Here is a 13,013-nt window from a genome sequence, read left to right on the forward strand (position 1 = left end):
CCACTTGGGTGGCTCAGTCGGTTAAGCATATGACTCTTGATCTCAGCTGAGGTCATGATATCACAGTCCTGGGGTCAAGCCCTGTGTTAGGCTCCATGCTCAGTGGGGAGTCTGCTTGAAGATTTCTCCCTGCCCTCTCTCTGCCCCTTCCCCACTCTCTCTCTCTAAAGTAAGAATAAATAGATCCATAAAAATAACAAAATAAAATAAAATAAAATACAGTTTTCATATAAAAAATGTGACCTATACTCAGGAAAACAAACAAACAAACAACTTTCAATAGAAATGGTATCTGAGTGTGCCCATATGTTGGTTTTACAATGACTTCAAAGTAGGTATTATAAATATGTTTTAATAATTAAATAAAAGTAAGTTTACATAATTGACTGAAAATGTTTGCAATGAGTCAACAGAGATTGAAATTATAAGAAAATGGAAATTCTGGAGTGGAAAAGTAAAAAATCTGAAATTAAAAATTAACTATGTGGCAGGGCACCTGGGTGGCTCAGTGGGTTAAAGCCTCTGCCTTCAGCTCAGGTCATGATCCCAGGGTCCTGGGGTCGAGCCCCGCATCGCGCTCTCTGCTCCACCGGGAGCCTGCTTCCTCCTCTCTCTCTCTGCCTACTTGTGATCTCTGTATGTCAAATAAATAAATTAAAAAAATCTTCAAAAAAATTAACTATGTGGTTACAGCAGTGAAACTTGAGATATCAGGAGAATAAGGAAACTTGAAGAACTATTAGGAGAGATTACTTACTCTGAAACAGGAGAGGAAAAAGATTGAAGACAAATTAATGGAAACTTCAAGTCCTGTGAGAAATTTTATGGAATACACAAACACAGACCCATGAAACTCAGCAATTTCAAAATAGGGTAAATACAAAGAGAATCAGATCTATTTTTATCATAGTCTAATTGCTAACAACCAAAGATGAAGGAGGAGGAGAGGGAGGGGTATGGGGAGGGGGAGAAGGAGAGAAGAAAGAAGAAGAAGAAGAAAGAGGAGAAGGAGAAGAAGGAGAAGATCTTAAAAAGAGGAAGAGAAAATGACTTATCATACATGAGGAATATTCATTTAATGGCTGATTTCCCAACAGAAGCATCAAAGGCCAGAGGCAGTAAAATGGCAAATTCAAGTGTTGAATTATTTTTAAGTATCTATAAACCAAGAACTTCATATCCAGTGAAACTATCACTCAAAAATTAAGGTGATATGAAAACATATCTATATAAACAAAAACTAACAGAAGTTGTTGCTCACAGACTTGTCCTGGAAGAAAATCCACAGGCATAAACAAAGAGCTTTGAAAATGTAAATATGAGGGTAAATATTTAAAAAAAAATGTTGTGTATATATGTATACATATGCGTACTCATACTGAAGCAATAATTGGATTCTATATTGTTGGGTTCATAACATATATCATTGAAAATATATGGCAATGATAGCTTGGAGGGTGGAGACAAAACTATTTTAGTGCAAAGTTAAGGTAGATTGTGATAAATCAAACATGCATATTATCAGCTCCAGAGAAATTCATAAAGTTGACTAAATTTATAGAACTAAAAAATATTTTTAAAAGAAGACAAAATCAAAGTGCCCCCAAAAAAGTATGGTTTATAGAAAGAGACGGGAAATATAAAACATAAATACAAACACATTATTGATTACATTACATGTGTGTGGACTAAAATTCCAATCAAAGGCAGAGATTGTCAGATTACATGAAGAAACAAGATCCAACAATATGCAGTCTTCAAGACTCATACCTCAAATTCAACATAAAAGTACACTGAAAGGAAAATAATTGAAAAATATATACTATGGAAATAGGAACCATAAGAGAGCTGAGGTAGTTATATTAATATCTACTGACAAAGAGAATGGATAAATCATGTTATGTTCAAAACAGACAATTGTGCACCAAAGACAAGACAAATGATAGTCCATTATGGACATAACTATGATTAATCTCACATATGTTCTTTCGGATAAAAATAAAAAGTTATAGAGGAATACACAAAAGATGATTCTGTGTAAAATTCAAAAATATGTGTAACATACAAAGTATATTATAGGGAAATGGTAACAAAATCATAAAAAAAGATAAGAAATTATTAAACATGAAAATCAGGGATGTAGGTAGATTTTGTGCCTATTTTATACTTAAAATTTTTCATAAATTAGTATTTCTGATGTGGTTTGCAGATTTATTTTGATTGTTTTGATTTGTAGGTAAACTATTTTCTCTTCTACTCTCAAAATGTTTCACAATTCATCTTTACCTTCAGAGTTCAGAGTTTGCGTTATGATTGTTCCCATGAGCTCCACATTAATCTTGTTTATGTTTTTTCTTGCTCAGTCGGTGGTGAGTACTTTTAAGGTGAAGGTAAATTTTCTCAATTCAGAAACTTTTTGTACATTGTTTATTTAATAAATTATTTCTTCTTTCTATACCCTTCCTATTCTTTCACACTGGATCAGGTATTGGGTTTCTTCAAGCTCCTCTTCCTATTTGGAAATTTTCTTGCTTTCCCCCCCCTCATCTTTCTCATATATATTTGGATATCTGGGTTTTTAAAACATCTTTGCATGCATTTTGTATTTCTCTATGTTTTCTCTTGTTAATTTATATTATTAATTTTTGTTCTTCCTTTGGGAAAACTTGGTTTCAGTTTCTAATACCTGTTCTTATTTCTCTGGCTGCATGCATTTAACTTCACAACATGTTATTTTATAGCTTGTAGTATTCACTAAAATCTGGAGTATTCTCCAGCTGTCTCCTGTCTCCTGCCTCACTTATTTTCCTCTGGGCTCCATTATCCCATTTGCATACCCTGGTTCTTCTATTCCATGTTCTTAGGTTGCTTCAAGATTGGGAAAACCCTTCTCTTGCTTATAGCTCTAAAGAAGGAATAGATCAATTAGTAGAGTGGTTTAACATGCAAATAAGTAGATCAGACATATCCCTCCCCTGAGCTAAGACCTGTATAATTGACTACTGACTGTCTATAAGCAGGTCTCAAGGATATGGTGCTAGCATGAGGAATAAACCATTATACACACATTAGCAGTTAATTATATTATCTGTGAGAGAGCTTTGCTATGCTTCTCACCTGTGTGCTTCTTTCCTTCCTGTGTTTATTGTAGAAAGGTGACTTAGGCAGGTTCTGTCTTCCTTGTCAGCTCCCCACCTCAGGCAGGACTGGGTCACATTTCTCAGGGCTCTATCCTGGGCTAAAAATATACAGCCCAGCCCATGGTAGGGGAGGGATCTTCCTCACTCTGCATTTCTTTGGGCAGACATTCGGTTGATTGCTCTGTAGATCATCCTACAATGAATCTTAATATTTGAATCTCTTTATGAAACACTTCCTAAATAAAACTAAAGTCAGTGAAACTTATATGGGAAAAATTGACAGTGTAATGTGTAAGATCCCTGACTTGAGACCAGAGTCAAGTGTCCTAGGTTTATAATGCAGTCCTAAAGTTAAAGATACCCTTAGGTTCTTCCTTTTAAAAGTGGGCATACTGTTTCTTAATATGACCATATATCAAATATTAACATTAAATATTAATTTATTAATAAAATTAATATTAAATATATTAACTAAATCATTTCTTTTTATTCTAGATACAAGTGAGGGAGGGACAGCAAGAAAGGGAGAGAGAGAATTTTCAAGCAGACTCCACAGTGAGTGCAGAGCCTGATGCAGGGTTAGATCTCAGGACCCTGAGATCATGACCTGAGCTGAAATCAAGAGTTGGACACTTGACTGAGACACTCAGGTGCCCCTAAAGATGGGCCTACTACGTTTAAGTATTTATTTTAAACTATTTTGAAGGATATAATCTCTTTAAATACTACTTTAAAATATATTGAAAAGGTTTAAATATTAAATATTAAAATATTTATATTTTAAATATATTAATATATACTAAATATATTTAATTAAATATTTAATTAATTCTAATTAAATATTTAATATTTAATTAATATTTAATGTAGTTACTTTAATTTATTTAATTAAATATATAAATATATTAAAATAATTATATTTATTAATATTAAAATATTAAAATATTTTAAGAGCATAACCTTCATATCTGAGCCACAGGACTGTAGTAGAGAGTAAATGAGTAAGAGGGCACAACACTCTGAAGAGTGCCTAGCACATAGAGCACCCTACAACAAGTACCCATATGGGTCTCTATGATTTGCATAATTATTTGTGGACAGGAAATTGTTGAGTGACTTACGCATCCAGTATTTTATTTTGGCAGCTAGAAAGAAATTCACACCTTAGAGAAATGTGTACACTTTCTATTTATTGTTTCTCCAGGAAATAATATTGGAAGAAGATAATTGGCTTTATATTCAGAACTGGATTTAAGTCCCCGTTGTGTCTATTTATAAACTTGAGCTAATTACTTAACGTCTCTGGGTCTGTTTTCCTTTCATTAAATAAAAGAAAGGCAAAATAAAGCATGTCACACATTTGCAGGATTACATGACAGAAGATGAATAAAAACCCTTGAGGAATCCTATATTTATTTATCAGACTTTCCTCTGTTTACTTCTAATGAGAATAGAAGAAGGGTTAGCAGACTCTTCTTGGGTTTGTTTAAACTCTTGGGCATGTTAGCGCCTCCTATCGGTAGCAGCAGATGACCACCAGTGTGAATTCCTGATACAATCTAACTGAAGACTAAAACCAGAAAGACATTTTAGACCAAGACTTCGAGGTGAAAAATCCAAAGAAGAAATGTTTATTTTATAGCAGCAAAACTAAAGCAACCCTTTGCCCCGAGCTGGTTGACGTATGCATTTTTATTGAGAAAATACAATTTAAGTTTCTCTGTCTTTTTAAAAAATCTGAGACACCTGGTTTGCTCAGAGGGCTCCACACTAATCACATGAATTTAAACACCTCCTTCATGGAATCAATGTCACCAGAGTAACGGGATCAATATTGAACAAGGGAAAGCATTTCTTATGCAAAGGTGCAGATCCCTCTGGTCTCAAGGCATATAAAAGGAACTCGATGAGATGTTTGCTCCTGTGGCTGAAGATGGAGGAGTGAAAGATTTGCTTGATGGTTTTAGAAAGGGAAAACTTTAAAAATTCAGCAACATCTGTACTTATAAATTATGAAAATAAAATTTTGCCTACCCTGAATTTCCTCTTTCATAATGAAATGGTGTCATCCACTGCATTAATGTAATTAAGAGTTGATTTGTTTCTTTGTCAGGAGAATTCATTTTGACCATATTGTATTTATGAGCAAGACTATTTTATTCCCCCTCCAAATCTTAGTTAATGAAATCTTTCTCATTCTACAGGCAGAATTTATGTAACTTTCTATAACGGTTTATTCTGATGAAAGATGGAAGTCATGAGATACTGCAGGTATGTCACTCTATAACTTTAATCTGATGAAATACATAGTCCCAAAATCCATATGGATGGTTTTGGGGAACTCTCAAGTACAAGTCCTCCATTATTTCCTTCTGTCACAGTGTTTTCATTTACTTGGATCAGGCTTAAAGATTTCTTGAAATAACGGTAGTGTGAGTCATCAGGTAAAGCCTACACTGAGACTGCTATTTTCTGTGACCCAGAGTCATTAAGTACAAAGGGGAGATGAGTTAGCAGAGTCCTTCTGGTTTTTTCTTTAAAGATTTTATTAATTAATTAATTTATTTATTTATTTGGAGGAGAGAGAGAGAGAGAGCATGTGAGCTGGGTGTGGGGTGGCAGTAGCAAGGGAGAGATAACCTGAGGCAGACTCCGAGTTGAGCATGAAGTCCAACACGAGGTTCAATCTTACAACTACAAGATAGATTATGACTTCAGCTTAAATCAGGAGTCAGTCACTTAACCACCTGAGCCACCCAGGTACCCCTAATCAGTTCCTTCTTAAACCAAATCAAATATAACCAGTAATATCTTGCACTTGATTGCTTTGTAAAAGTATGTTTTCCTCTTGTCCATACAGTGCTGAAGTCTGATCATATATTTTAATGATGGGAATGCCTGAAGCAGTAATGTTAAATAATTTCCTTGTCTTCTAAATATGCTATTATGAAAATATTGTTCCCATATCTCATTTTAGTACATTAGGTGATAGCGGTATAGTTTGGACATGAACGCAGAATTATAAGACAAACTTTTTTTTTCCTATCACTTTTCTCAACCTCCAGATAAAACGCGAGGAAGTGTAGATGCAGAAATATTACAGGACAGTCCCAATGCCATAGTAAGTAGTGAAAGTGGAAAGGAACATTGTTAAGCATGTGGAGCAGAAAGCCTCAGGAGCACGGGGAAACAGAGCTTTGGCATCAGGTTGGGACCTCAGGGAGCTGTCCCATCAGAGAGAGGAGAACAGGAAGACTTTTGACTTGTCTAGGTACTGGCTGTAAAGATTGTGCCTGCTTAAGAGTATGAATTGGAAAGATGTTTTTAATTTCACTTGGGACATTAAACCCCCAACATCACACCAAATGCACGATGATAGTCTAAATTTTCACTATTCACCTGACGCCAGAGTGACCTAGTCAAAGTGAGTGTGTGTTGGCCATGGGAAGGAGACAAACGCAGCACCTCTCCAAGGAGAACCCACACTGAGGCCAAGGAGGCTCTTGTGGAACAACGACAGGACCTTCACGGAAGCTAAGTCAACAAACAAGAGCAAACATAAACAAGAGGGAGAAAGGTCTCCGCAAAGGGTCAGCCTGGGCTCAACGCTACAGAAATGAAACTGGAGTAACTCATTCAAAGAGTATCACGTTGTAGGTCAACCTAAAGAGAGACTGTAACATAAAGGATACCAAATAACGCTGCCTTAGATAACTGGAGAAATATAAGAAAGAATGGGAATCAAAAGGAAAAGCGTACTTTGTGATGAAGGAACATATGGCTGTAAGAAGGAGAGAGAAGGAATCCCAGAAAGAAACAAAACATACAGTAGGTGAAAGTGTACACTTAGGACCAGATGAACAACACGTGAAACTTTGTTACAGAAAGACTGTATGAACTGGCAAGCAGGTATGGGGATAACATCATATTACATATACATACAATAGATATTATATTATTATACTTAAATTAGATAATAAATAATGCATATAAGTTATGTGTGTATCTATCTATACAGCTCTATTTATATCGATGTATATATAAAAGGATATATGACATGAAAAGTAAGATAAGAATGTTTGAAGTATATCCAATTGATTTACTAGAATAAAAAATGCAATAAATTACATAAAAATACTTAATAAAGGAGCGCCTGAGTCGTGCAGTTGGTTGAGTGTCCGGCTCTTGGGTTCATTTCAGGTCCTTATCTCAGGATCTCTGGATAGAGCCCCATGCCCAGCGTAGGGCTCTGTGTTCAGCAGAGAGTCTGCTTAAGGCTTTCTTTCTCAGGGTGCCTGGGTGGCTCAGTGGGTTAAGCCTCTGCCTTCAGCTCAGGTCATGATCTCAGGATCCTGGGATCAAGCCCCAAATCGGGCTCCCTGCTCAGCGGGGAGCCTGCTTCCCCTCCTCTCTCTCTTCATGCCTCTCTGTCCCCTTGTGATCTCTGTCTCTCAAATAAATAAAAATCTTAAAAAAAAAAAAGATTCTCTTTCTCCCTCTGCCCTGCCCCCCATGGTATCTCTCCTGCTCTCTCTATCTAAAATAAATAGAAAAAATATTTTAAAAATAATATTTTAAATGTCTGAGAATTATACAAAAATAATGACACATTATCCTCAGATTTAAGAATTGAAGTGAAGGAAACTGCAGAATAGTCAAGACAGGGAGAAATCTCAAACAGACTCTGTTTACCTGAAACAGGTTATTTACCAATAATAAGACAAAGGAACAAACGAGAAAGAGAGACAAGAAAATAACTGATTTTTTTTAAATGACATAAATTATCATGGTGCAGACATTACTACATTTTAAAACACCACTCCAAGTAAAAGACATTAAAATAAAATAAGATAGAAACAGAGAGGGAGGCAAACCATAAGAGACTGTGGAGGTAAGAGAATGAGCCGGGGGTCTCTGGAGGGGAGGTGGGTGAGGGGTTGGGCTAGATGGGTGAGGGGTATGAAAGAGGACACTTGTTGGATGAGCACTGGGTGTTTTATGTAAGTGATGAATCACTGATTTCTACTCCTGAAACCAATACTACGCTATATGTTAACTAAGTTGAATTTACATAAAATCTAAAAGGAATTTAAAAAAATAAAGCAAATAAAGAGCACATTGGGAACAGAAGAAAAAAATGCATTCATCCTGAAGAAGAAAAAGGTTGCATTCATCCTGAAGGAAAAACTGCATTCAGTAACAAATGGGAGCATAGCCTTTAATAAACTGTCACTTGCAGTATTCAATAATATCCAAGAAATCCTAGCGGGGAATATTAGAACGATAAATAAGTGGTTTAAAAGTGAAAGAAATGAATCAATATTTTATCATTTTAAAGGAGTCTTTTAAAAGAAAATTCAAATGTTTCTACAGACAATCTATAAAATCTGATCAGAGATGCCAGCAAGCTCTTAGGCTATAAACACAATCTATTTACGAAAAACAACCATTCATAAATATAATTAAAAATAACACATCATGGACTTCTTCCCTTAAGATTTCCAAAATGGCCCCTTGATGATTCAGACCATAGCACATGAGTACATGCGTGGGAGAGGAGTACCAGGATAGGAGTCCCCCGAAAGGAGTAGAAGGAACGGTCCAGAGCTCACACAGGATCCAGCCATTCCTGGTTCTGCTCAGCCATATGGAGGACGGATATTTTAGGGATGGGACCCTGCGTACAGAGGCTTCAGAATGCTGCTGAACTGGGCAGAAATTCATTAGGCTCTGCAGTTAAGATGATGCATCCATCTGTGTTTCCTGTACTTCAGTAGATTTGCTTTCTGAAACCATGGGAGAGACAAAAAGAGCATGAACAAGAGGAGGGAAATATAAAGTTCAAAAGGAAGAGGACAGAATTCCAAAGAGAGCCAAGGTTACCACCATAAATGCAAATGAACTGAATTTTCCCATTAAAACTAGAACGGATTAGACTGGAAATAAACATATATGCCCCTCATAGAGGACAGACACATGAAGCACAGAAATGCTAGAAGTAAAAAGATGGTAAAATTGGTCTCAGAAAATGGTAGCCGGTGGTAAGACGGACACCAAATAGATCTTCTGACATGATGTAATACAGAGAGATCTGTTACGTTATGCGGCAGGTTTTAAGTCACCACGGTGAACCAGACAAAGCTCATGACGGACCACTCTGGTGACAGCACCTTGGTTTCCCTCGATCAGATGCTTAATTAACCTCGACTGAAAATGAGGAGTTGCTTTATAAACAGAAGGCAGCCTTTCTCCAGAACGCGCCTCGCTCCATGGGCTTCAGAGACTCTGTGTGATGTCCCTATCTATAGCACATCCTTTGAACATTAGCAGATCCACCGGTCATTGGGCTCAAGGGCAGAAGGTTTTGTCTTCTGGCCTGGATGTCAGGGACCCACCTGGAACTGGCAGCATCCACCAATGAATGGGTTGCCTGAGGATTTCCAGAAGTCCTGCAGCTTCCCAACTTTTAAAAGCCTGTTAAGCACTACTTGCCTTTCTTATGCAAGGTGCAACACCTCCTCCCAAACTTAGAGGGGGTGTCTTGGTATGCGAGAGGCCTCTGGGTCCTAAAACCCTCCCTGATTCCGCAGGCCAATTAATCTTTGGGAGCTTAGTTCCTCCTCTCCCAGGCATAGGTGGTAAACCACCCAGAGTATAAATCTCTCTTACTTCTTGGGTGCCAGTTCCAAGTAGCTGGAATTTATCATAATGTGGATTTACATGATATTCTATCAAACACAATGATGAACTAAGATTTTGTCGATTATATAAAAACAAGATTTCACACAACTCTGGAGCAAGACAGTGAAGGGGAACCACTCTCCTTGCCATGAAAGGTCAAACTGCTGCATTTGTAAAATTAAAAAAATAATAATAATCCATATTATGTGATGGGATCTATTTCACTATATGTAATGATGGCACCATTTAATTAAATTGATGGCAGCCCGTCATCACCCAGTTTTTTGTGGAGAGCAGACAGATGAGTTGAAGGGGCATAGGGCGAGGTCCTTCATCATGTATTATGGGCTGAATGTTTGTTCCCCCAAATCCCTATGTTGAAATCTTAACCCGCAATGTGACAGTATTAGGAAGTGGGCCTTTGGGAGGTGATTAGGTCATGGCAGTGGAGCCCTCCTGCTGGAGTTAGTACCTTGTAGGAAGAGACACAAGAGAAGCGATGCCACGTGAGGATGTAAGGAGAAGACTGGTGCTTGCAAAACATGAAGAGACCCCCGTCAGCCACCTGATCTGCGGATCCCTTTACCTTGGACTTCCGGCCTCCAGGGCTTGGAGAAATAAATGTCTGTTGTTTACACTGCCAGGTCCATGGTGTCCTCTTACAGAAGCTGGAGCCAAGACATCACGCATCTTCCAAAATTTCCGTGGCAGTGCAAATCTCTGTAGCTCTTCAACATCCTTCCTTTTTCTCTACAATTTAAACCACTTATATGCACGCTCCTCCACTTATAAATTTCTTTACCCTCTCACCCTGTGAATTGGTGCTTCAGAGATGGGATGACAGGACAAAAATCACGAATAATAGAAGTGGAAGGGAGCACTACATATTGGGAAATATGTCAGGCTCTTAGAAATATTGTTTCTTGTATTTATGATCCCCATTTTACAGATTAAGCATCTTACTTCTTTCCAGTATTAGGTCAAGAAGGAACATTTAGAGCAGCCCTTTGTGTCCAGACCTTAAACCAGCCTCCCCAGTGAGTGATTAGAATCAGCTGAAAGCCAAGGATGACATGAGCATGGCCCTGTCGGATTTTTTCCTACCTTGGGTAATATTTTGCAGCCATCCGGTTCTAACACCCTCCAGAGCCCATTTCTGGAGCTATCTCCCTTTTCTTGTCTTATCCCCCCTTTCTTGCTGGGACACTCGAGCCAGGTCCAGCAGTCTTTTCCACCTACAGCCTATTTGGAGGAACTCAGACATTCACGTTCGAGCTCTGCCGAATCGTGACTCTGGCAATGGTGGAGAATGGGCACCTGCCACAGGTGAGGTCACTCTTCAGGTGGAGAAGTCTGTTCTCCTTCAGCAGAGTGAAAGGTATGACTGCCCATAGCCAGAAAGGTCCATGAAAATGTGAGAGTTCCAGATTTCCAGGATCATTTCCTGAAGTATCTGTATCCCAGGATGTGGGTCTGACTTTGATTGCAGCCCTGACTTTGACAGAGAAGACCACTTGACACTTGTGGTCACGGACCATTTAAATGCTTAATTTTGTTTTAGCCAAGACACGAGGAAGAAGTCCCTTTGTAACTGCCCCAGGTGCCTGTGGGCTCTCAGAACTTGCTTCCGATTGTTCATTAGTTGATCTGAGGCTATTGTCAGAGGTGTCCAAACTCACAGAACCTGTTAACACAGTTATCATCCTTCATCATGCTAACATCACCCTAACTAAAGCAGGAGGTAGCTACTGATCCCACAACCACTTGCCTCCACTCGTACCGGATTCCAACTACCTGTAGCTGCAGACCGAAACTCACTGCATGCCAGGGTCACTGCCATGCCACTGACGACAATCTAAGGGCTCCCAACATCTGTCAGATAGATTTATGATCCAATTCCAAAATCCCTTCCCGAGGGTCTGATTTATATGACTAGCCCTGTATTAGCCAGATCCCCTAAGAAACGGACCTGAAACCAGGATTATGGGTGAATGATTCTCTGTGAGAGGCAGTCCTGGCCATGAGCAGCTGGAGGAGGGGGTTTGAGAGGGAGGATGGGAGTCAGTGCAAGCTGATGTGTCTCTGTGCAGATGCCAGCGTCCAGATGAGCTCTGCGGACACCAGCCTGCCACTTGGCTCATGGATGTCTCCACAAGCCCAGCCACAAAGTAGAAATCGCACCTCAACCGAGCCTATGAGCTAAAGGACTGGCGTGGAATTTGTCTTTTTCTCCCTCCCTTCTGTCTCCTATCGACTGAAGTTCACTCTGAGGTTAGCTAACTCTTCTACAATTTAGAGGCACATTATTTCTCCGTATTAGCAGCTCCGGGGGAAGCCAATCATTTCAGGGCCCAGAGTGTGGCACTACCTGTGAGTCTGGAAGGAGTAGGAACTCCTGAATGGAGTTCCTACTGTCCAGAGAGAGGGTGGTTGGGGACATCCTAGATCATTCATAAGATGACAAAGTGTCATGTTGGGAAGACAGGGAAGAATATGTGTGTGTGTGTGTGTCTGTTGTCATGAGTCCAGACACTAGGGAGCACAGGGATCCAGGGACACTAGCTCTAGCTATTAAACAAAGCAGGGCATGTAAGTTTCAGGGCTCAGCATGGAATGATACCATGGGCATCCCTGCTCAAAATCCCAGAGAAAAATTATCTTGAAGGCACTAAAATAAAGGAGGGAGCTGGGTGGCTCAGTGGGTTAAGCGTCTGCCTTTGGCTCAGGTCATGACCTCAGGGTCCTTGGATCGAGTCCTGCATCAGGGTCTCTGCTCAGCAGGGAACCTGCTTCTCCCTCTCCCTGGGCGGCTCCCCCTGCTCATGCTCTTTCTCTCTCACTTTCTCTCAAACAACTGAATAAAATCTTTAAAAAAAATAGTATAGAGCTTAACATTTACCTTTATATATATGGAATCATCGGATTTCACAATCTGTGTTTCCTGACTTGGACAAGCATGCATATTTCATTGTTCTCAAACAAGGGGATTGAGATGCTGCATAAAAGTAGCTTTTTTTTTTTTTTTTTAAGTTTTACTTATTGATCGATGCACATTCTGTCAACAGTGTCAACTTCCGGCTTGTTGACAAGTACCTTGGAACTGAAACAGACTGGAATAGAAAAAGAACTTGGAGGCTCTCTATCCTTGTCCTTCTTATCATTCCAGTAGGAAAGGGTGGTGGACAAAGGGAA

Source organism: Lutra lutra, chromosome 11 (genome assembly GCF_902655055.1).
Source record: "Lutra lutra chromosome 11, mLutLut1.2, whole genome shotgun sequence".
Lineage (NCBI taxonomy): Eukaryota > Metazoa > Chordata > Mammalia > Carnivora > Mustelidae > Lutra > Lutra lutra.